This window comes from Cuculus canorus, chromosome 16 (assembly GCF_017976375.1).
Source record: "Cuculus canorus isolate bCucCan1 chromosome 16, bCucCan1.pri, whole genome shotgun sequence".
In the NCBI taxonomy this organism is placed as follows: Eukaryota; Metazoa; Chordata; class Aves; order Cuculiformes; family Cuculidae; genus Cuculus; species Cuculus canorus.
Genome location: NC_071416.1, coordinates 16,319,469 through 16,343,656, shown reverse-complemented (window position 1 = coordinate 16,343,656; position 24,188 = coordinate 16,319,469). Strand labels below are relative to the sequence as shown.

Here is a 24,188-nt window from a genome sequence, read left to right as displayed (position 1 = left end):
ACAAGCAGTATCTAGAGCACTTCAGTTCTCCTCTTACTTTCTCATCATTTTGCCTTCAGACTCTACTTTACTCCTCTTAGAACAGAGATTAAAACTCCTAATCAGAACTAGGAAGCTAAATCTGTACATGATTACAAAGCACTTTGAAACTCCCAGCTGGCAGGTGCTGTAGGACAGCAAGTTATGTCAGCACTTGCATCCAGGGTACGTTATCTTTCTTTGTGACAAACGCAGGCCACTTTTGCAGGAAGGGGATGCCAGAAGAGAAAATGACAGGTAGCCTAATGCAGGGAGAGGTATCAGATTCAATGTAGTTAAATCACTGCAAGAGATGCAATTTGTGTTTACTATCTTCCTGCATTGCTCTTGCTGCCCTGCAATGTCATTCACATGCTCTGCCAAGAGGCCAGCGAACCAGCCCTGGAGTCAGGGTGCAAAAAGGGACATCATGGAAGCCCAGACTCCTCCTCTGCTATGCGCTCACCCTGCCACACACGCTTTCTTGCCAGCACTGAAAAGTCATGCTGGAGTCTCAGGTAGAAGCTGCAAGAGGGAGCCCTGCCAAGGGCAGGCCCTCCAGCTGCCTTTGTCTGGGGTGATGCAGGAGTCTGAGGAGAGGAGGGGAGATTTCCACCCCCGGGACATCTGTTCCCTGCAGTGTTTCTTGTCCCGTGATGGAGAGTTTGTCAGCAAGGGGCAGTGCAGGCCTGAGGAAGAAATGTGCAGCTTGCTCGCTCTTCTCCAAGGTTATCTAACCCAATCTTGGTTTGGATATTCCTTTCAATTTATATTTTTGTACCCCGAGGTTCTGCAGACTTGATTTATGGATTGTTATTTCCGCAGCCTACGGAACCAGCAGAATGCTTGAATGCAGACCGAGGCAAACTCTGTTCCTTTCCAGGTATTACAGCAGTTACTGACAAGGAAACACCTTAAACCTCAAGTACGCTAGAGGAAATGTGTGGAGTACAGCAAATATATGTTCTCCTGGGCTCACAGTCGGTGTTAAATACATATCCGGATCTCACCTACCAGGCAGAAAAAGTCTGTTATCCAGTGTTTGCTGTGCTACAACATGACAGGGGAATAGGCTGAGCCTAAATATCCCTCAGCTGATCAGCAGAGACTCCTCTGCCTGCGTAAGGAGAAGTATCACATCTTCACAATCACCCACACCTACACAACAGCCTGGACTCATCCAGTGCGTCCTATGAAGCAAGAGAGGAGGCTGATTTACATCATTTTACTGGTAAAAAAAAAAGAAAAACAAAGGACTAGAAGGAAAGGAAGGCTCCTATCCCATAAACAAATGCTCAGCCCCTGTCACAGCAATGGTATGTGGAACAATGGGTTTCCAGCAGAGATGGGCAAAGCAGCTTTGGTGGCCCAGGAGTTTTGGCTGGTTCCCCATGCTGAGGGGATGCTGGGTTTCACATTCTAAAATGAGCTGAAAGATTTAACAATAACCCGTATTGTTCGTGCAGCCCAAGGGCCTCGTACTTGTCCTCGTGAATGGGAAAGACAGTCAGACTCAATAAGTTGTCTCTGTTACAGTGTGTATCCGAGTATGTCCCTTTAAGGATTCATTTATTTTCCAGGGAGTTTCTTCCCAGCCTAGAAACACTTTAGGTACAATGAAGATTTTCTTTTATAGTCCAAAATCCTTTCCTTCAAATGGGAAAAAAAAAAATATTAGGTTTCTTGACAGAGATCTGTAATGAGTGTTGAAAAGTGCAAAAAGAACTGAGATACATTGTGCGAAGTGGCTTGTGCTACCAAGAGCCCAGGAGCATGGAAATACTTGGAATACCAGTGAAAAATACTGGAAACAGACAGCAAAATACAATCCAAGAATAAAGCTTAAAGAGACAAGGCTCTCCTTGAAGAACTCGGGCAGAGCTTGGATGGCAATGCCAGCAGCAGCTGTGTTCCATCGTCACCTTCTCCCTTGCTGAAAGCCACTTTGGGAGGAGTTCAGCTGCAGCTGCCAACCTACACTGCCGTAGGGGAGCGGGGCTCTGCGTGCACGGCGGGGGCTTTGGTAGCCACAACTAGTGGCCCCTCGTCTGTCCCAGCAGCATGCTCCAACATTCACTCTTGCTCCCCACCGGCTCCTCCTCTCAACACGGTAAAAGAAAGCCTTTTCTAAACTCTTTATGTCTATTTATAAGTTCATAACAGCTCATTGGTACAGAAAGCAGGGCCACACTCTCTGGGTCCTCAGAGAAGCTTGAGAGGATCTGGAAGGGTTGGATACTGCAAAAGCAGGAGATGGAGGGAGGAAGAGCCGAGAGGTCTCCGCAGGGACCAGGGAGCAAATGCCACTTGGCAGAGGGCAAAGTCTCTGAAGACTGTCTTAGTTATGGAAGAGAAAAGACAGGTGAGGACATCCCTCTCTTGTGTTTGGAAGGACAGTAGCCACATGGGGACCCCGTCCTACAGAGCTGATGTTTCCAGCTTACACTTGAGATGCATTTCAAGTCCCAGAAGTGCCACAATGCCCTCCTATAGCAAGAGGCTTCCCTCCCTCTCGCCACCTCAAGGAGGGACAGACCAGAGCTGCATCACTGCTTGCCTGGCACCATTCTGCAAACAGTTCTCAGTGCTTAGTCAGCCTTGGGCTCCTTTGGCCTTCAGGAAAAGGTCAGGAAACAAGCCAGGGCAAATTGGTTATCAGAGAAGCTCCTGGTTCAGGTTCCCACAAAGCACATTCAGAGCTGTCCCTCCTTGGCTCCAGCTTTCTGCCTTTCCCAGAGTGTGCATTTTCTCCCGCTCATCTACTGAGGCTCCTCTCTGTGCTCACTAACCACAAGCACACACCATGGAGCTCCTCTTCCCAAGGATAGCTCTGTTACACTCACCTTTCCTCTTGTCTTGATGAGGATAAGTCTGGGGGAATGACTGAAAGCTGTGGAAGCACCAGCCTGTTCCCTAAGGTGTCCAGGTGTCACCTCTTGGCTGTGTCTGTCTTGTTCACATCAGGTTGGAGACCAAATACAATTACTTCATGGGGGAAAAAGACACAAATTTTTCTTCTAGTTGAGGAATAAGAAAACCAAACAAACAATGGGCCAGTGTGTGCCTGTCACCCACCTGCTAGGGAAGATTACCTGAGAAATCAGTTTCCGCTACCTATCAACACCATAAGCCAAATTTTTGGGATCCCAGGTCCCTGTCCTGCCCAGGAGGGACAGGTGGCAGCAGGACTCCACCAGCCCCTGCATCCCATGGAGAAGCAGAGGATGATCTCAGCTGGTACTGTTCAGGCAGGGCTGGCACCAAGGGAAAAGCAGCCATCTATAATACATGATCTAACATTTAGCTTTAAGCACTGAGCTCTGTAAAGCAATATGACTTGTTACGTTACTCAGCAATCACAGATTTATTAGCCCCTGAAAGGCTGGAGGCTCCTATCAGTCACCTCGCCATCAGCCAGGAGGGAGGACAGCAGAGCTAAGGAGCTCAGCCAGCCTTTGCGGTGGTGGAGATGTGACGTGTCCCTTGCAGGGGTGACCAAGCTCCTGTCCATCTGGGCTGCTTTCCACCCATCTGCTGCGGACTGCAAAGCACCTTGCAGTCGTCCACACCCTTTGGGGTCTGTGGCACACCCACCTCATGCTGTGTGCTGGCAAACTGGGTGGTGCTTTGGGAAAGCGAGAGCCCAGGACCTAGATGCAGCATCATTCCTAGGAATTCATGGGCAGAATGCCCTGCCTGCCTTCCCTAAACACCCACCAGGGCTGGGATCCGTCTGGCAGCTGTGGGACACAGCTAAGCTGAGGGCTTGAATGTGGGGAAAACTCACACAGCCGGGCGAGGGTCTGCAGATGCGATGGGGCGGCTGCTGATGGATGTCAAGTTGAAGTCCCAACCCTAAAGAAAAGGCGTAAGTAAGGGTGTAATGGGAACTAGATAAATATCATTGACCCTGCGTTTGCCACCAACTGCGTGCATTACAGACAAGTGTCTCTGATTCAGGTGCTGTTTCTATCCCTGGGTTGGAGGAAGCCTGACTGCTTTAATCAGCATCTGGAGAACCAGCCTGCTTGAAGTGTGTTGCAACAGGCGGTGAGGAGCCCTCGCCTGCTATTGAGGGCAGGAGCGCTGAGAAAGAGCAGCAGAAGGAATGATGAGTCCACCTTCTCCTAATAGAGAACATGCCGGCTTGATTGTTTCAGGAAAGGCTTTTGGCACTGAGACTCCAAACAGTATAGCTAGCAGTTGGGTCTGCTAAAGAGCTCCCTGTTCCTGTCCCTGGCAGCATTTTCCCTGTGCAGCTGAAGAAAAAACACAAGTGAAGTTGCAGCGGATCTGGCACTCCACGATGGGGTACCTCACAGCATCCTCACAGCAGGAGAGGAAAAGTCAGGTCCCCTCCCTAAACAGCTTCCACCTGAGCTTGGGGACATGGCTCCTTGATGTCTGGAGGTGGCACCAGGTAGCTGTGACCTGAACCGTATTCCTGCTAGGATTCACTTCTGCCCCCATAGCAACCCAATCCTGTCCCTGGCTTCTCTTGCGCAGCTCCTCTTTAACAAACACCGGCTGAGAGCTCAGCCTTAGAGGCAAAGCAAACACCTAACTCAGCCAGCTTTGGGGTCTAATGCTGGAAAAATGCCATTGCTTGAAAGTCCTGAAGCATGGTGAGTTTTCTTAGGATAATGAGAATAAAAATTTCTCTGCTCTTGCATATGCGGATCCTAAAAGGACTCTGCAGCAGAGAGTAATTTTAGATAGCTCCTGGTAGGGAAGTACCATACTGTCCCCTTTCAGACTGAGGGAAATTGAGACTGAGAAGGATTAAAGCAACCAGCCAAAAGCCGCATGGGGCGGGGAATGAATGAACAGCAAAATGTACTGTAAATCTTAAGAGATATCCTTTAGTGATTCCTACCAAGACTGTTTGCCTTGTCACTGCAGCTAACAGGGAGGGCGTTTGTCAGAGGTTCCTGACATCAGTGGCAGAAGCTCGTACCAGCCTCGCATGTCTTGGTGAGAATAAGGCTGATGGGCGTACCCAACAGTTTAAGCTTTTTGTTGCTCCTCTCTTATGAGGAACTGGCAGAAAACAGCAGAATTTGAAAACCTTGCATGAACCCAGCCCTTCTCAGCCATTCCCTGATCCCAACTGCCCTAAGCTTTGGGTAAACACACTTCCTTCTCCCTGCCTTTGTACCTTTCAATGACGGTGAAAGCTGGAGCTACGTTGGGGTCAGGAAGCTTCATAGCAGTGCCTGTGAAATGACATGGGGAGGTCGAACCTAATTTCAAGCAACTATTTAATGTTATTCCTAGTACGAAAGGAGCCTAGATCCTCTGAGGCAGGTCTGTAGGAAACGGTGGGTGTCCTGTGCCACTGATGGGGCAGACTCCTTGGAGCGGGGAGAGCTTTGGTTTCAGTGACATCGAGTCACAGCTGCAGGAATTGCATCAGTCATCTCTGAGAACGGTCACTTCCAGCCTCTCTTGGGTTATTTTGCATTTGTAACTTGTCTCTAATAAAACACATTTTAATTTGCAGGATTATAAAGATAATTTTAAAGCAGCTCATCTAAAACTCTGTTCTCCTTCCCTGCTTTTCCCTAAAGTATTTGTGGGTGACGCAGAAGGCTGCAGTAAGCCATTCCTGAAGGCTGTCTTGGATTAAATTTCTTCACATGGGACAGCACCACTCCCCATTAATTTTAATAAGCTTTTCTAAACATTCCCTTTTCACTGTATGCTTGAGTTCTGCAGGGGAATAATACCCAGCGCCAGCTAACCAAAAAGAACAAATTGGATGTAATCGTACAAAACGAAAACACTGCAGTAACCTACTGAAAGTGCAGCTCTGCTTTCTTGATCTTGACAGGAGTAGAAGATGTTGAAAACAGAGTGGGAAGTGCCGCAGTGGCCAGCTTGGAGCGTGCTGCAGGTCTGGGGTTTGGCCCTAGGCTATTGCACGGAGCAGTAAAGCGTGGCTGGGAAAGCCACCAACGGAGTTGTCCAGAGCCGACCAAGGGGAAAACTGGAGGATGGAGCCATCTTAAGATTACATTTTTTGGATGCTTGAATGGCCCATTTCTCAGGGTGCCAGGGACATTTCTCCTTCCCTTTGGGATTTGCAGCCTGAGACCCTCTCTTAAACACAGTTGTGTGCGCTGAGTTTTTCAGTGCAATGCGTACCGGTCACGTTGTTTTCAAAGGTGCAACTGGAAGAAAGTGGGAGTAAACCAGATTTTTAATTTTTAAGAAATACCCCAGCTCTGAGCGCTTGACCAGAGAGCAGAGATACCTGCTCAAGTGCTTCTGCACACAGAGGCTCTTCCACCTCCTGCCTCCAGCTGCTTTAGACACCAAAATGCCTAAGAGCCTTGCAGCAAAACCTTTACTGCAATGTCTGACCTGACTGTCTCTGCCCTGCTGAGACTCATTTTCCAGTGTGCATAAACATCTAAAAAGGTCAACAGCTTAGAAATGGAGATTTACTATCATCTCTGAACTCCAGGCATCGTCGGAGTGCTCTAAAAAGCATTTTGCTGTCCAAACTCCTCATGATTACATAGAATTAAGAGTTCTGGTGAATGCTTTATTTTCTGCCAAAGGCAGTTGCAACACAGCTTTTCTGTGCAGCACATTAGGCTCCTTCTGTGGAAAGGGCAGAGAACCTGGCAGGGAGGCCTTTGCAATCCCTGCCCGTGCTCCAGACAGCTCTGGAGGAGGATTCAACAGAGCTCAGATTCACTGTGGAAGACAGAAATTATTGTCACCTGGTTTAAAGCAGGTGAAAGGACATAGTCCAGCTAAACTCCTGTGGCTTTGCAGGTGGTGAGTGCCTTTGGGGAGCAGCAGTCCTGCTCCCACCCGCCCACTCTTCAAATCTCTGCTGGCTGGAAAGGGTCTGAAGAGAAGGGGAGAAAAAGGCCTGGATTAAAAAGCAGCAGCATGACCCTGAACTCGGGAAGCTTTCCCGCTCCATGCCGTGGCAGGGAGGTCAGAGGAGCCCTGCAGAGGATGTCACACTCACAGGGCAGGGGCACCCAGCCCAGGGTTGTGGGTCCTTGGACCAGCAAGCCACATCGTGGAAGACTGGTTTAAGTGTAGTGATGAAGCGTGAGGACATGACACGAGGTCACAGCCTTCGCTAAAACAAAACTGCCATGCTAAGGAGGACTTCCGCACCAGGGTCACTCCTGTCCCCATGCTCTCCCTGTCTTCCAGCCTGCAAGCTTCTGAGCCCCTCCATTCTCGTGGTCCCTGGCACAGCACAGCTTCCTTCCCTGCTCCTAGCATTTATGTTCTGCCATTCCAGTAACTGAAGTAATAACAATAGCAAAGATTCCTCCGGATTATCATAATAGAGATTTTTATTTGAAGAGAATTGTCAGCTAACTACCTTTGTCTTTTTCCATAGATTAAATATTAACAACCCAGTCAATGTAATGCACAATTTAAAAGGCCCTAAGTTCAAGCAGTTACACCACAGTAAATTGGGAGATCCCAGCAAACTCCTAACTTGTTACCCTTGTCACGTCGGAAGAGCAAACATTTCAATATTTTGCAATCGTTCTCCGAAATCCTTTGATGGCCCTTCAGTTTCAAGCTCAGCCCATGTACGGCAGTTGGAAGCGCTGACATGCCCTGCCCTGGTAACTGACGCTGAGGGATGTCCACCTTCCTTCTCCCCTTCAGTCCCAACACAGAGCAGGTCCTCTGCATGTGCTGTCTCTGCTCGGGGGCCGTCACTCACCTGCTGGAAGGAGAGGGGAGTTTCTCCACTCTTCACATACCTCCTGTATCACCCTGCGTGCTGAGGAGACATAAAGTATTTGGAGGTGTTCTCTCCAGTTTCCTTCAACTCCCTCAGCCTATCTGTTTTCTGGCATGTTCACAAAGGTCAACCACAGGATTGCACTGGAAAACCAGAGGCGAGCAAACCGAGCCCAGCACTCGCTTGGCCATCTTACAGATGGCTGCTCTTCAGTCTCTTTCTCTCGCACATAAAAATTGAAGGCGGTTCTCCATCAAAATCAATAGAGAAGATTAATTAAATACCTCTGCTCAGCAACACATCAAAAGCCTTCTTCTCAAGCCTGACATGTGTGGCGATCTTTGCCTGCCTTGTCCAGACCATCTCCTTTGATATGGGAAGGGTTGCACAGGGGACACTCAGAGAAACCAAAGAGCAATTCAGCTCTGATTACCAAGAGCAACACAAGTATCACTTCAATAGATCTTAAGCTCCATAAAGCAACTACAATTTATTCCTAGCCCAAGGCTATTTGTCCTGCGTGGGCGTTTTCATTCTTTCTGCAGAAAAAAAAAATGGTAAAACATTAACTGACTTTTTGGGAGCCACGTGTGGCTGTACAATTCCTTCTTTGCCCTGGTCTTTCCTCTCCTGAACACTGCTCTCAAAGGAAAGGTGGAAGGGAGATGGATGGCAGCCGTTCACAGGCTGATGTGGGCTGGGTGAACCCTGGGGGCTGGGAGCTACAGGGAATATGCTGCCTCCGCAAGCAAACGCCCGGAGTCCCAGCAGCTGATTTTCCAGTTAAAGCAGCTAATAGCACCCAGGAACCCTGCAGACAAGGGAATTCAGTAAAGATGCATTGTAAAAAGCACAATTTCTGAGCTTGCATAGTTCCTTCTGGGTAATAAAAGTATTTTATTCTGTAATAAAAACGATATTTGCTTGAAGCTTCTATAACGATAACTTGAGGATAACTCAGCTGTTTCGCTTCCCCAGCACCAGTAGCTCTTCTCTGCCTCCTCTCTATGGCTGATGAGGTGACATTGTCCACTGATGAGTCCTTATAGAAGAGCTCATCAGTGGGCTCTTGAAGGTAAGGACAGCATTCTACTGCAGACATGCAAAGATCTGAAGGAGTATTGCACAGGTACAACTCACCCTCGCGGTCCCAGACCACTGAGCGTGTGACACTAGAAACATTGTCCCTCTATGTCTCATTTTTGCCTATCGAAGAACCCAGCTTCATCTTGTACCCATACGCCTGCAGAGCAGATGTGCACCAGCCTTCTTGCTGTAAAGTCAGAATCAATGTGGACAGCAGGTCTCAAAACATCTATTCTTAAAGCATCCATCTTCATGGATTTTAATTTAGCAAACCAAGAACGACCGGTTTGATTTTGCAAGAAATTGACTAAAACAAGTGTTTCCCCATGGAAAAAGATTAATTAGGATAGGAACATGCACAAAACAAGCAGCAATGTCTGGGGAACCATCCCAGGAACTTCAGTGGTTTGCTTTACAAGCCTTTGCAGTGCAACCTGAGACTGAGTCTCCCAACCATTTGCTTGATCAGGAGAAATGTGATGCTCCAGCTCCGATATGGACTAAAGCACATTTTAGGGGAGGTGACTTTGTAAATACAAGCAAACCCGTTGTTCTGCTCACAGTTTCCAGGGTTAAATGCAACCTTTCCAGACCCTGAAGGAGCACCCCCCAGAAGAGAACTGGGGGCTGTCTCAGCACAGAGATCTGCAGCATGGGGCGAGATTCACTTTCCAGTCAGCGCCTTGCAGGACGGTACATGTAGACAACAGCAATTACAAGCAAAGCAAGCCCTAGTCCTTCTGTTCCTTCAGACCAGGTGCTACCAGGCTTACCAAAGGCACTGGAAAGTCCTGCTTGGCTGTCAGAAAGAAATAGGACTGCCCAGGTCTGGAATAAAGTCATAAAATCAACTGCCTCCTCCTCTCCTCTGCTTCAAACACAACTGGTCTGTCAGGGGAAGGCACCTCATTGGTGCTGCCAGGAAGGCACTGTTGCTGCTCTGAGCCGGGCAGCTCCGGCCCTTGGGGAACACCACACAAACACGGTGTCCCATGAACACCCACTTGAGCGCCTCCTGCCCAGCTGCGTCCTGTGCAGCCTTCTGGGCGACCGCTGTTTGGGTTGGGAGCCTAAATTCCAACAGGAGGTTTTCTCTTCCCCAGTGGCTCCATACTGCACTAATGCACTTTCTACATAGAGTGACGATGCTGAGTCACTCCAGAGTATCTTCCCTCCAGTCCTCCCTCGTTACGTTGCCGTCAATGACTATCAGCTCTGTGCTCAGACCCTGGGCTTCACTCTATAGAAATAAAAGCACAGCACTGCGTGTACTTGAGCTCATGAGTCCATTAGCTATATTTAGCTCCCGTCTACCCAAGGATTTGCAAGAAAATGGATGAATGTGCAAACTTAATTGCAAGTTACATCCTATAGATTCTGACAGTTATGTTTTCCCTTGAAATGCGCCTCCAGGATGCAGTTTTCTCTGAATGTATCTAGCGTTTAGTTACTCAAAACGACCGTACAGCATGCTGGAGCTCCCCAAGCACTCGCAGGCACTCAGCATCAAAGCTGCAGTCTCACAGCTACAAAGCTGATGTATAGCAATGGTATTTTTTGAGTGCAATTTTTTCTACCACTTTTTCATCCCAAGAGACTTATTTGGTTTAAAAAGCAGCACTGTAGCATTTTTTGACAAGCATACAGGGAAGAAGATGACCAGTAGATGGAAGGCAAGCCCTTGCTGTTTTACTCAATTTTCAGTTTATATTGAACCCTGATGTCCTTTTCTGGCCGTAACATCCCAAAGCAGGGTCTTTCCTTGGTAAACTCTGAGATTTGTCACCAGATGTCTTTCAATTCCAATTCAGAAGAGTTCAACAGGAGCAAAATAAATCTGAAATGATAAGAGAGGCGATTCAGAAGAGCCACCTTCTGTTGCTGTGCTCGGAAGACAGCTGCTTGACCCACCCAAGTTATTCTGTATTCCATTACTTGTAACTTTGCCAAAATTGAAACTACCCAGGCTGGAATTTTCCATGCCATTTGTGGGTTTCTAGTCAAAATCAAAGGCAATTTCAGGAAAATTACCTATTTTCAGTGACAAGATCAGAGAAAAGTACACAGTATTAACACGAATGAGATTGTTATTGGAGAAGAAAAAAAAAATAAGGAATTAATCTGACATTTGCAGGTTGAACCTCTCTGCAGATAAACAAGGGAGATGGATTAGGATTTTATGGGAAAACCTTCAGCTGCTTGATTTTTCATTCTAAACATTCGTCTAATTTAATAAACTAAGAGAATGAAATTACTCTTACAGAATGAAATCAGCACTACAATGGAGTCGGGATCCTGGGAGCTCTCCCACTATATTGCACCAGTAAATAATTACTACAGCTTGGGACTTCATCTGATCTACGGTATAAAATCCAATATTTAATGAAAAATAAAAGTATGACATTCTAAAAGGATTTATACTGTTCACTGAGGAATAAACATTGATCTAACAGATAGTTTTGCTGTGTAATCACACGCTGGAGATACCAAAGGCATCCAATGAATTTTCTACGCGATGATCTTTCTCCTAAGCAGAGGGACTTCAGCAGCATTTGTCAGCATCACCACCAGCAGGACTGTGCTGAGGGGGAGAGCCGCGCTCCGCAGCCTCCCTGCGCGCTACTGCTTGATGCTACAGACTGCATGCGGCCGTCCAACACGCTTGCTCACTCCTGCTCCCCATGGCACACTGCAGTACTTGGCCTTTCTCTCCTTTCTAGAATTCTTTCTCGGTGTTGTCTCCATCGAGAAATATGTGGTGTTTATGTTCCTGAAAGATAATAAAGCCACATCCCGGCTATTTGACCTGTCCCTGGTGCAGCCAGCTGCTACTCATCCATTAAGCCTTCGCAGTCTCCTGATGCTCACAGGAACGGGAGAGCAGCAGGGGTCACAGGAAGGAAGACCCTGCAGGGGACAGCCCCGCGGAAGGAGAAAAAAAATAGGGTAGCTCATGAAAACAGAATAGCTCTTTCAGCGAAGCTTTCGTTTGGGAAACTACAAGAAATCCCTGGGTAGAGTAAGCTCGATGTGATGCTCTGGCATGGTTTGTCCCCATCTGTGTCCCAGCTCTACCCCTCACTCAGCCCCAAAGCGGCACCGGTTGTCTCTTGCCCACCACAACCAAAGCTGCATCAGCAATTAAATGTTTCCCATTTTTGCTAGAGGATTTTTCTTTCGGTCCAACACGTCCAAGGATTTTCACTGAGCTAAACCAGTATTTGGAGCCTACACAGAAAAGCTCTGAGTGGAGCAGGACCATCAAACCCATTATTGGTGGGGCTTTTGACCTCACACACCGCACTCACCAGGATTTATATTGTTGGAGAGTTGGCCCCATTTCCGACCTTTCCGACTCTAACGGGTTGCAGCAAAATGAAAGTAAATGCTGTTTGCTCCTGTATTACAGGAGAAAGGACAGAGGGGGGCTATGGGGTAAAACCAATCTATATTTAAGGCCTGCATAGGGTTGTTATGGCAACAGGAATTCCAGCCACCGCCACGGGCTCCTCCGAACGCCTCCCTGCCATCCTCTGCAGAGCCCAACTTCGCATCACTCACCAGCCTCCTGCCTAACACTTGGGCTGAAGGGGAGGGGGGGAGACATGCAACTCATCTTTTCACAGAGAGCTTTTTCCTCCAGAAATGAAAAGCAAATGAGAAGAACGGCTTAAATAAATATGCCTACAGATAGCAGCACTGAAAGCCGAGTCTAGCAGCAGAAAGGCTGAGACCCTCTCAGCTCATGGAGCCCCCAGGGGCTGGGAGCCACCAGCAGGATGAAATCTACCCAATGTGTCCCCAGGAGAGACAACTGCACGGCTCCTGACGTGGGCGAGGTGCTCAAGGAGTGCGTCCCAGTGGGGTGGGAATTAACCCCTCCTTCCATACCCACTGCTGGTCCTCGTCAGGGCAGACCTGAGCCTCGCACATATGCTGGCAGCAGCCTGACCCTTGCGGTGCCACTTCCCCATGCTCAGTTGCTTCTGTCTGACTACTGAAAGTCTGCATTTCATCCATGCATCCATCTGTGTACTTATATGGTCCTCATCTCCAACATGCCTAAATCTCAAGGGCCACCAAGACATTGTTTGCTTTTTTTTGCAGCTATCATGCTGGAATTCATAAACAGAAAAGCTGTATGCGAGACACATGAAGTAAACTTTCTCTTCCTCATTACTAAAGCCTCAGCTGGAGTCCTGCATCCAAGTTTGGGCACTGTTCATCAAGAAAGACAGGCCCTGACTGGCGAGAGCCCAGAGGATAGCAACGGGAGTGACCAGAGATAGAGAAAACAGCCTCTAAGGAGAGACAGAGGGAAATGGGTCAATCAACTCGTGAAAACAGAAGACAGAGCAGAGATGCAGTTACAGTTTTCCGTTCATAAAAGGTTCCTGTAGAAGAAAGCAATTACTTGCTTTGCATATCTGCTGGTAATCACATAAAAATAGGATAGGAGAATTAGGATGGCTGTTGGGAAAACCTTTCAAAGAAGAAGCACATTAAAGCTCTGGAGTAGATTGCCCAAGGATATTTGAGGGTGAAGAAACCACTAAGTCTTTAAAGGAAAAGGTGCTTAAGCATCCGTCAGGAATGGAATCTGTCAGGAATGCGTTGATCTTGGCTTTGTACAGAGGATGGATTTAGGGTGCATCTTCACAGCCCTCCCAGGGATACATAGCTGTGATTTTCCTGTGAGTCCCTCACATGTGCATTACAATCACTGATCCTACACACACCTCAATAACCATTTACAGCAATAGGAGTATTTTTGGCTGCAGTGACTGAATTTGAGTCTGATATTTCAGAAGGCAGATAAGGTTTTCAGTGTCACCCCTGGAACCACCTCACTTTGCACACACACAGCAATTTTCAACTTGCCTTTTGGTGGCCACACCAGCCTGGAAGCTCAGTGACCCCAGCAGCAGCAGCAGCAGCACGGGGGGCTCTGCTCCATTTCCTCCCAGCTGATGCCCTTATACTCTAAACTAGCAAACCCTGTTATTAATCTATCAAACACAACTCAGCACTTAGAAACGGTAGTAACACAATAACACCTTTCCTGCAGCGCATCAGTTCCTGGTTTTCTAAGCTGCTTCTGCTAAACAGTCTTGCCTGTTTTGGAATTAACAGCAGATCATTGCAGCTTACCAAGAGTCAAAACTCCTTTCTTACTAAGAGATTGTGGAAAAGAAGTCAGGAGATTGCACACAGCACGCCTGTGTGCCCGGGCAGTGTGCACCTACTAGCGGGGTGTGGTACCACAGTAGCCCCAAGACAGCAATCCCAATGGGGAGGCTGCTGGCAGCTTGAAACCCAACTGATTTGAACTGATATGAAACCCCCAATATAGCTGAAACAAAGAGAAAATGAGGGGATCAAAATTGAAATGATATATTTTTAAATTATCACAAGAAAGTAGTAACTGATCTTACCTGAAATAACTTTGGTAACTTTGCAGTCTAATCCCAAATCGGAAGGAAATACAAACTCAATCAAAGCCCTGAAGTTCACTTCTACCCAGCTCTATCAAAAACCTACTTCATATCAAAGTCAGATCCAAACTACCCTCGACGTGCTGCCAGGGCTTCTATGCCTGTGACCCAGCAGGGAGGAGGCAGCTGCTCAGTGGGCACAGCGCTGCCCCTACGCTGGGCAAACCTCCGGCAAAAATTAGTCATTAAATCTGTGCAATGATGCCATGAAACCAGAGCCGAGTTGTCCCACAAGCACCACACGCTCGTACTCTGCGACAAGCACGGGTGGATAGCTGTACACCAGAAAGGACAATTTACGGGTAAGATAAGTCAGGAAAGGGGTAAGCTGCACCTGTGCTGTACCCAGGATGCAGAAGTGAGGCTGGAGGACCTCTACAGCTGCTGTGGGGAAAGCAGGGCACGAGTTACACTTCCTGGGAGCTGATGACTCTTACCTCTCACTTCTTCCCTTGCAAAATGTTGTATAAATCTCATTACTTTGCATCCCACATGAGCAATTTGTACAGCAACACGACGGTATGCACAGTGCTGCAAACCACAAACCCAGGGCAGCCAGTCCCCTTGAACACAGTCTCCTAAGTTGTCCAGTTGTTCTGGTAAATTAATTTCTAGGAGAGTACAGCTCAGAGTTATTGGTAACCAAATTATGCAGAAGAGGAGCACCAGCCCAGAGCGGCCGTGTGGTCAAGCATCCCCTGGCTACCTCCACGTATCAGCTTTGCAGCTTGTCCTCTGCTTCTATAGTTGCTTTTTCTATTTCACCTTGAACTGCTGCTGTGGCTGCAGGATACTTTAGGAGAAACAGGAGAAGCAAAAAAAAAAAACGCAGGGCCTACATCACCCTAAAAATAAACACGAGAGGAGTCAGAGTTATTTAAACGGTGAGTAGATGAACTGGAACCAGCAGAACCCCCATAAAGCACAAAGTGCAAAACACAAATCAGCATCAGCACCATCGTAGTGACAGACACCACAGTCCCATTTCACACATGGCACCAAGTACTACAGTGGGCTGCGAAACAGCCTCTTCACAGCAAAAACATCATTATTTCAACCTAAGAGCGGGAGAAAATGCAACCCACCACTGGTGCAGTGAAGAAGTATCAGATTGGGTATTTTTGCTCTTGTTAATAAATAAATAATTAAAATTGTGATGATTAAGTGGAAGAAAAACAGTGCTGTTATCAATACAGAGTGCCTATGCAGTACATTAAACCCAAGTAATTTAAACAGCAGAGCATATCATATAAATAATTAATTCTCTTTTGGAGAGCACAATACCACTTTAGCTGCCTAAATTTTCAAGGAGCAGGTTGCTTTTTAATTAAAATGGAGGCATTTACAAATGCACGTGGGCATTTAATTATTCATGTTTGAAGCAAGCTGACTTGGTCATGCATTAGAAAGAATAAAGCAGCTTTCATCTTTCTGTAGATTACACCCAACAAACTTGTGGGACTGTGAATGATCTGAGCAAGTCTGTCTTGTGCCGAGAGCGCGTTTCATTCTGCTGTGCAGCACAGAGTTATCGGGGAAGATGCATTTGCCGAGATCAAACCAAAAAAAGAATGAAATGCTGGAGAGCAAACGTGATGCAGAATCAATCTGCCTCAGTGTCTGTCTTACAGCAGGCTCTCCCAGGCAATTAGCAGTATTATGAAGGAAGATAACCAGCTTTTGGGTGATTTCAGAGGGTTTAATTGCTTACCTCCTGTTGACCCCACAGGCAACAGCCCTTTTCTTCCTTCCCAGGACCTCTAGCTCAATGGGAGCTTCTCAGAGGGTTTGTGGGATGTGGATCTGTCCTAGGCAAGGGACGCACAGTGGGAAACTCGGCCCTGGTATAAGCACTAACTTCCACAAAACAGATTCCAGCCCAGAATAAAGCTCTGCTGCTCAGGAAGTAAATCAAAAGCAGTCAACAATCATCGTTTTGAAATCCCTGGATTTTTACTGTAAGGTGCTGCGTCTGGAGAACCTGACACCTGGAAAACCTGGAGGACACCTGGAGTTTACCTGCACGACCTACGGTGAGGCACGAGCCACGCGTGGATGCTGGGCTGCTCTGCCCCAGCCTGACGCAATTGCTTGCAGCAGCCAAGGATCTCTCCCGCTTGTTTTGTGCGGCTTAGATCAGCGAGGGATTTGAGCCCGTTGCAAAGCACATAAATGACAGCATTTCAATGAAAATTAAATGGCCTGGTGACCTTAACCCGCTCTGCTGGGACCTGGCAGCCTGCAGGGAGGTGAAAGCAGAGGAGGGGGCTGTGGCTGACGTGCTGTGCTGAGGAGCAGAGGCTGCTCAGGGACAGGCTGCAGCTCAACACGGTGGCACCGAGCATCAGGACAGGCCCTGTTCCCCTTTGTCCAGCTGAGCAGACATACCTGCACGGACCACAGTTGTGGCTCACAGCTCCTCCAGGCAGCTCCCAGATGCTTTGCTGCTCTGGATTTTCACAGGCAGAAGTTTCCAGACATGCCCTTTGATGCTCGCAGCCTCCTTTTCCACTGCATGTAAACAGAAGCAGAAATTCAGGTGCAAACAGTGTCTTGCTGCAGCAGAAATTCAGCTAGGAATTCGGAGTCTTGCTGCAGGCAATGTGCACCGGATTTGCCCAATTCCTGTGTCTGCAGCTGGGACACCAAGTGCAGGTGCTGTGGCCACAGCACAGAGGGCAGAGGTTCCAGCCTGTCCCAGCAGTGCCATCTATTGCCACACTCGGCTCCGGGCAGAAGGGGAGAAGAGGGAAAAGGCAAATTTCCACCAGCAGGAATAAAGGAAAGTTCCCACTTCACCAGTACGCTGCTCCACCTTAGGAAAGCTGCTCATGTTTAAGTTATCTGCACACGTCAGAAAACACCAGTTCAACAAAGAGTGACATCTGAGAGCTCTACTCCACATCAGAGCCTGGGGTCAGAGGTGCCCTCACCCTCCCTGGGCCACTGCTCTGCTCTGACATCACTGGTGCACATCTCCCATCTGGGGAGGGGCAAAGCCACTTGGAGTTATCACTTCCAGCGTCCCGCTGGGCCATCAGCTTGTAGCCCAAAGCGGAGAGCGGGAGAAGAGCTGCACAGTCCCCCCAGCCCCGGCACTAACCTCTGTCAGCACGGACTGGGCTGCTATCAAACCTGCTTCACTTTCCCACTCTCCTCATTGATGTCTTCAGCTTGAGACCGTGGACCACTGCAGTTTTCTCCATTATTACCAGACAGCATCAGGTACCCAGCTCTGCTTGAGATGAAGAGTGAAAACTTATTGATGCTTGTCTTATTTTAAATACAGAGTGTGAAGCCTCGACTCTATGGATGTCTTCATCTTATACGTCAGCATTTTGATGTTCTGTGTCTCTCTTTTCTTTCACTGTGGAAAGGAGCTCTTGCTTGGGTGCTGCAAGCATCACAGCCCATCCCAGTTGCAACCCTCAGTGTTTTCATCAGGAAAGTGTGGGAAGTCGCTAGGTTAAGTACAGCAACGTGCTTTGGGCTCTACACTTTTAGATTCTTACAAGCAGAATATCCATTGCTGCGTTTTGCACTCCAGATATCTTAAAGAAGAAAGAACCAACCAAACAAAAAATCATCATCCAAGCAGACAGCTGAGTTTCAGACGGGCGCTGCCTACCACTCATTGTCAAAGGCTGTTTGAAAACATCAGTCTCCATCCTCCTGGAACAGAACTGGGAGCTTGCAAAAGCTGCTAGCAATGAGCGACCTCCCCTCCCTGCCAGAGCTGGGCTTTGAGAATCCGCCAATGAACAACACTGCAGTTTTTAACTTGACTTTAGTCAAACATTTTAGCAGATTGTCTTTTCCCTGACACATTTAGCAATATTTTGTCATCATAAATTGACTCCGGTTTATATTAACTAAAAACCTCTCTCGTTCAATATCTAGTTTGATAAATGCTGGCAATGAGCATTAGTTCAAAATAGATTCATACCCACAGAGAAGTGCTAGAGCACTGGGGTGAGTTTCCCAAAACACGGACCTAAGTTTACCAAATAAGAACACGAAAAACCCAAAGAACTGATCCACATTATTTAGCTTACACAAGATAGAGAGGCAAAGGCAGCAGGAGTCCGCCAACATAAACCGCTGTCAGACGTTGTGATATTCGTGTATACTTAAGAAAAACATGAACTGCAGCGTCTCAGGAGGAGACAGTACTTGAAAGGAGTCCAGCATCAAGTTTAAATATTCACTGCATCCTAAACCGCACCTGCTGGGACCTTGTGCTCCTGGAGCCAGGGCAGCAGATGCTTCCAGGGGAGGGGTCACTGCTGCTGGACATGCAAATTAAACCTTCAAGACACCTTGATTTTCCAAGAGACACTTGTTCCCTTCAAACTTCCTACAGGGGAAAAAAAAAAATAAATCTCAAGATAGTCTTGTTGGATGTGTAGAAGCACCTGCCTCCTTTCCCAAACGCCTTCCCAAACTGTCCTTACATCTGCTTCTCTTCCTCCCAGAAGGCAGCTGAACTGTTCTAAGTGCAGCTTCCACCATTTGCAGAGCCTGTATGGACACAGAGGACCCATCTCCCTGCCCTTTCCCTCCAAAAGCCAAATGGTTTATCCAAACAAAACATTGGAGCACAGGGAACTTTAGCTCCTTTCTAGGTTTAGCCAGATCACTGCTGTGCTCCTCCTGAAGTCAGAGGAAGGAGCATTCCTGCCCGGCAGCAGAGGAATGGACACAAAGGCATTTGCCAAAGGTTGGTGTGCTGAGCGGGGAGGGGATCCAGCCCCGCTGAGCCCCAGGCAGACAGCTCGAACGCAGCCCCAGGAGCACCTGGGTTTCTAAGCCCATACCTGTGCAGGAGAAGCGGCTTCACCTCCCCGTGTCCATCTCTTGGTATAATAAAAACTTTGCAGTTCCCCGTTTCAGGAGGTTGGTCGCATTTAGATCTAGATGTGCTCATCTGATGTTTCTACAGAGTAATATATTTCATTAAAATCAGACTGCATTTTAGGCCAAAACAGGCAGGGAAGGAGGAATGAGGGAGCTGAAAAAATAGAGTCCAAGCTTCAAAAAATTTTATTCTGCTTTTTTTTTTTTTCTTTAAAGCAAAGCTTTGACATTGCTTAAAAGATGTTATGTTGATAAATATTGATGGAGAGAGGACTAAACAGAACGGTAAAATAGCATGAACATGAAACATCATATCCCAGTTTGAGGAGAAACGTTTCTTCTCAGCTCAGAACTTTCCCTGGTTTTGGCCGTGGGACAAGAGAACCCACAGCAGGTCCAGTTCTGCTCAGTGAAGGGGCAGTGGGAAGGGAGGTCCTTGCTGGTCATTCCCAAGGCTCTGCGAGGCTGGGCACCATGCACGAGAAACCAATTCGGCAGCTGAAAACCAGTCACAATGATTTCTTCCGGGCAGTAAGCAACAGCTGCAAGAGCAGGAATAACTCACCCAGGATATCAAGGAAGAACAAGGATATCCGGGAGCATCTTCGAGGCCAGAATTTCTCTCGCACCAAGGAAGCAGAAGCCAGCAGCTGCTTCCCCGCTGGCAACTCCGCTTTCTGGGGCACTTTGAGACTCGGATTTGGCTTTCACTCCGCATTTTTAAATATCCTTGAAAACCTGGGATTTCTCACCCTCTTGCAGGAACTGAACCCAGTTTTTCCCCTAAGCCATTTCTTATTTTGTCAGCCTCGCATCTTTGCCCCCATCAGCAAATGTTCGGGGGCACCGGGGTTAAAACTTTGGCTCCTGGGAATGGAAAAATACCCCCCGGCACCTTCCTTTCCTTTCACTGCCTCCTCCCCGAGCTGCCCCCAGCCCCTCGCAGCCCCTCGCAGCCCCCGAGCCCTTCTCCACGGGCTCTCCCCCCTCTCCCACGCGGCAGCTCCAGCGCTGACGATCGGGAGGACCTTCCCCGCGCCCCTCCGCGGGGGCGGCACCGGGAGGGCGGGGCTGCAGGCGCGGGGCAATCCCTGCCGCCAGGGGGCGCCGTAGGACCGCGCTGCGCCGCCCGCGACCCGCAGCGACCCGCAACGCACCGCGGCGCTCCTTATCCCTCCCGCACCGCTCACCCCCGGCACCCGCACGCCATCGTCCCCGCAGTCCCTGCGACCCACACCGCATCGCTCCCACGCCTCATCGCCCGGGATCCGCACCGCATCACTCCCGCACCACCTCATCACCCGGGATCCTCACCGCATCCCTCCCGCACCACCTCATTGCCCGGGATCCGCACCGCATCACTCCCGCACCTCATCACTCCCGCACCGCATTTCTCCTGCACTGCACCTTATCACTCCCGCACTGCCCGGGATCCGCACCCCTCAGGACCTGCACCGCATTGCTCCCGCACCCCATTGCTCCTGCAGTCCCTGGGACCCGCAAAGCATGGCTCCCACACCTCATCGCCCAGGATCCACATCGCTCCCGCACCTCATTGCGCGGGATCCACACCGCATCACCCGGCATCCGCACTGCATTGCTCCCGCACTGCATCCCCTGGGATCCGCCCCGCATCGCTCCCGCACCGCAGCGCCGGGACCCACACCACCAGGCCCCGCACCGCATGGCTTCTGCGCGCCCGGGATGCGTTCCATGCCTGCCCACGCCCCGCCCCGCCCGGTCCCCGCACCACCCCTGTCCCGCAGGAGCATCTCCCCCGCCCCTCACGCGCTCTCCCCGCTCAGCGGTGCGGGTCTGGGTCTCCCCCTCCTGCCGGGGCTGTTCCTCCTGGCGCCCCTGGGGTGGTGGGGTCAGCCCAGCTCTTTGCCGGCGCTTCCTGAGCCCCTCTGGGCACCCCTGGGGACCCGACGCTCTCAGCCCCGCCAGCGTCCTGCCCCAGAGCGGCCTGGACCAGGGGACAAGGGCCGGCTCGTGTGGGGCTCTGCCCCATCACCACCCCCTCTTTGAGCAGGATAGGACCTGTAGCTCCTCATCAGGTGGAAGCACTAATTGCTGAGCACCTATTTCGGTTTGCACTTGAGCAGATGCCTTATTTGCAGCCTGTTGTAGCAAGGGCCTGCCACTGTGGCGGGAGGGACGCCCTCCTTCCCACCTGCTCAGGGGGGTTTGGGACTGAGCTGCACCTCTGCAGCTTTTCCTTTTGATGTCCTCCCAGGGTATGGGCTGACAGGGGTTTGGCCGGGAGGGCAGCGGGATACAGCCCCCCTGTACGGCTCCGTAGCTGGGGATGCAGCCCCCGTTCGCAGCCCTCGTGGCTGCTTTTCTTGGGAATAAACACCTCTGTCAGTGGAGTAGAGAGCAGCTTTAGGGACTCACACAGGCAAAAAGCTGATTGGCATTCCAGTGGCTCACGTGCTTTCCTGGGCAGAGAGCTCTGAGGGCCACCTGTGCGTGGTATCAACAGTCACTGACTGTTTAGCTGGTGTAAATCCTGACCCTGGCTCGTTTGCCCCCCTCTGAATGGGCTCCAACTCCCCACAGAAATCAGCTGTGCTAAGGAGAGTGTACCTCCCCCCCTGTGCCCTGGGGCTGGCTACGCGCCACTGCGTAGCTCCAGACTGCTCTGTCACCGAAGAAAATTTTCCAGCTACAGAGGCAGCTTTGAATTATGAATGAATTTGCTTTGTCAAATGGAGATCTTGGCTCAGGTGAGGGGATTAGGTCTCAGCCGTGGGCTGGAGACACTGTTAGTGATAACAAAGACCCTGGTGCGCATCTAGGCGGCGATGGGTAGCGGGCTGTTGCCCCACTAACACAATTAGCTGCTTGAATGTGGTCAGAGGGGGAGCGGTGCTGGGATGAGAGAGGGGCAGGCAGGAGCCTCGGTATCTGGGAGTGGTTCCTGGGCATCACCAGCATGGCTGTATCGTCTCCCCATCCTGGGTCCTATGGGCAAATGCAAACTGCAGTAGGACCAAGATGTGGCCACACAGACTGCTCTGAGGCCATGGGTTTTACTCCAATGCGCCTGCGAAGGCACCGTCCATCCGGACACCTCCTGGGGCACAGCAGGGGAGGGAGCATCCGCCTGGTCCCACGGGGCACCACCGTGGCTCTCGCTGGCCCCACAGCAAGGCACGTATCACAAGGTGACTCGCAGTTTTATGGTTGAGGAAGCATTCCCGTTCACCGGGAACCCACTGCACCGGCAAGCGGGCAGTCCTGGTGACAGAGGCGGTTGTGCAGAGAATCCTGCATGCGCCATCACATTTGTGGCCTTCAGAAACTGTCCTCCTGCCTGAGACAGTGCTCAGGGAGGTGGTTTCTTAACTGGATGTCCAGGCATCCCATAGCCATCCCCAGATGACCTGTTTGGCTCAGCCACTGCGGCACAACCACCCACCCCCTCATCCTGCACCCCTGCCCGTGCCACAGGGGTGGCACCCAACGGCGGCAAGAGACCAGCCTGAGCCCCGCTGCTCGCAGGGCAGCGTTCGCTCTTGCTTCACCTGGGTGATACCGCATGAGTTATGGGGTTTTCCTGGTTTTGCTCCTTTCTTATCCAAAAGCAATTCTGCAGGCACACAGTGACGAAGGCAGCGCTGAGGAGCCCAGGAGCCATTCTGTGGCTCTGCTCACCGCTTCCCAGACAGTGCAGCCCGTGAGCCCGAGTGAATGCCGTGGAGCTCTGCTCGGGCAGGGAAAGAGCTCAGCCTTCTGCACTGCAAAAGTCTCAAACTTTCCTGTAGAGTGCATTAAAAAAACCCCAAAACCCCAACCACCAAAGCAGGGTGTTTCCTCCCAGTTCTTTCCCCCTCCATCTCTGCGTAGCACAGTGAATCTGGCTGGGATGGCAGCTGGAGCCACGTACACCCCAGGGCACATGTGTCTGCCAGGCATCCCTGCCCGCCTGGGGGGCACTGCCCAGGGGGATGCCCCGCTCAGGACCTGCCAGAAAGGCTGGGCAGGAGCTTGGGGCTGGGGTTTCTTATCCACACATATGTTCACAGCCCCTCTCCGGCAGCCAAGCTGCTGCACGGGAGGGCGGTGCTGGGGGCCTCCTCTCTCCTGGGGGAGCTCAGCAGAGCGCTGGCATGGCCATGGGGTGCCTGGAACCCCCACAGGGATGTCACTGGGGCTCCTCGCCTGGTGGGTGCTGCTGGGAGCGTGGCAGGGAGCGGGTGGGCAGAGGGGACACCAGGGCTGAGGGATGCTGAGATGCTAAGGGCAGATGGCGGCGCAGCAGACATGCCGCGGGGCTGATCTATGGAGACTGAGTGTGCCAGAGGAGCAGGGGCCACCAGCAGCCCTCGGCTGTGTACCTGGGAGAGGCTTTCAGAGGAAAGGCGTGTTTTGGGAAGTCCTCCTCAGCAGGATTTACCAAGGGCAGCTGCCTGAGAGCCGCACCTAATCCTCCATGACCGTGCTGCTCCTGTTCTCTTCTTTCACCTCTTGACTACCAAGAGCCCTTCTTAAACAACAGTCAATATTGTCCTACTTCTCACCCAAGGGAAGAATAAATATCCAGGGTCACCCTGCCCTTCCTGTGCGGAATGTGCCCTGAGCAGCAAACCCAGAGGTCCAGGGAGCCAGCAGGACCCCAGCCATGCCCAGGAGCCTCTGAAGATGTTTTCACCGGAGGATTCGCCTTGTGTAGCAACCGGCTAAGACACGGGGATGTGCCGATGCCACGTGCCAGCGGGGCTGTCACTGGCCACTGGGCAGACAGCTCAGCCTGTCATTCCCGGGCTGGCTTCTTTCACGTGCAGCCGGGAGAAACTCATCTCCATCTGCCTGACGAGAGCAGCCACATGCTTTTCCTAGCCCTGTCTTTGGTTATACGGGCGCAGCCACTCCTGGTCTAGTGCCTATAAAGAGCTGTCTCTGGCAGGAAAAGGTTAATCTTTGGGAGAAAAAGGTCATTAGGTTTTTTTCTGGTTATTTATCGGATGTTCAAAAAAGGCCTGATTTCTCGAGCA

General features: G+C 50.2%; 2 long non-coding RNA genes across 2 annotated transcripts; both read right to left on the bottom strand.

The window, feature by feature from the left end:
* Nucleotides 1-7,372: 7,372 nt before the first annotated feature.
* Nucleotides 7,373-17,308, bottom strand: LOC128853865 (uncharacterized). Its single transcript, XR_008452675.1, has 4 exons — nt 16,720-17,308; nt 16,043-16,139; nt 14,769-15,176; nt 7,373-10,673 (listed from the first exon to the last, which is right to left on the bottom strand). It is a non-coding gene; the product is annotated as an uncharacterized LOC128853865 (long non-coding RNA).
* A 411-nt stretch (nt 17,309-17,719) lies between these two features.
* Nucleotides 17,720-19,274, bottom strand: LOC128853836 (uncharacterized). Its single transcript, XR_008452642.1, has 3 exons — nt 19,149-19,274; nt 18,557-18,688; nt 17,720-17,882 (listed from the first exon to the last, which is right to left on the bottom strand). It is a non-coding gene; the product is annotated as an uncharacterized LOC128853836 (long non-coding RNA).
* Between the last annotated feature and the right edge of the window lie 4,914 nt (nt 19,275-24,188).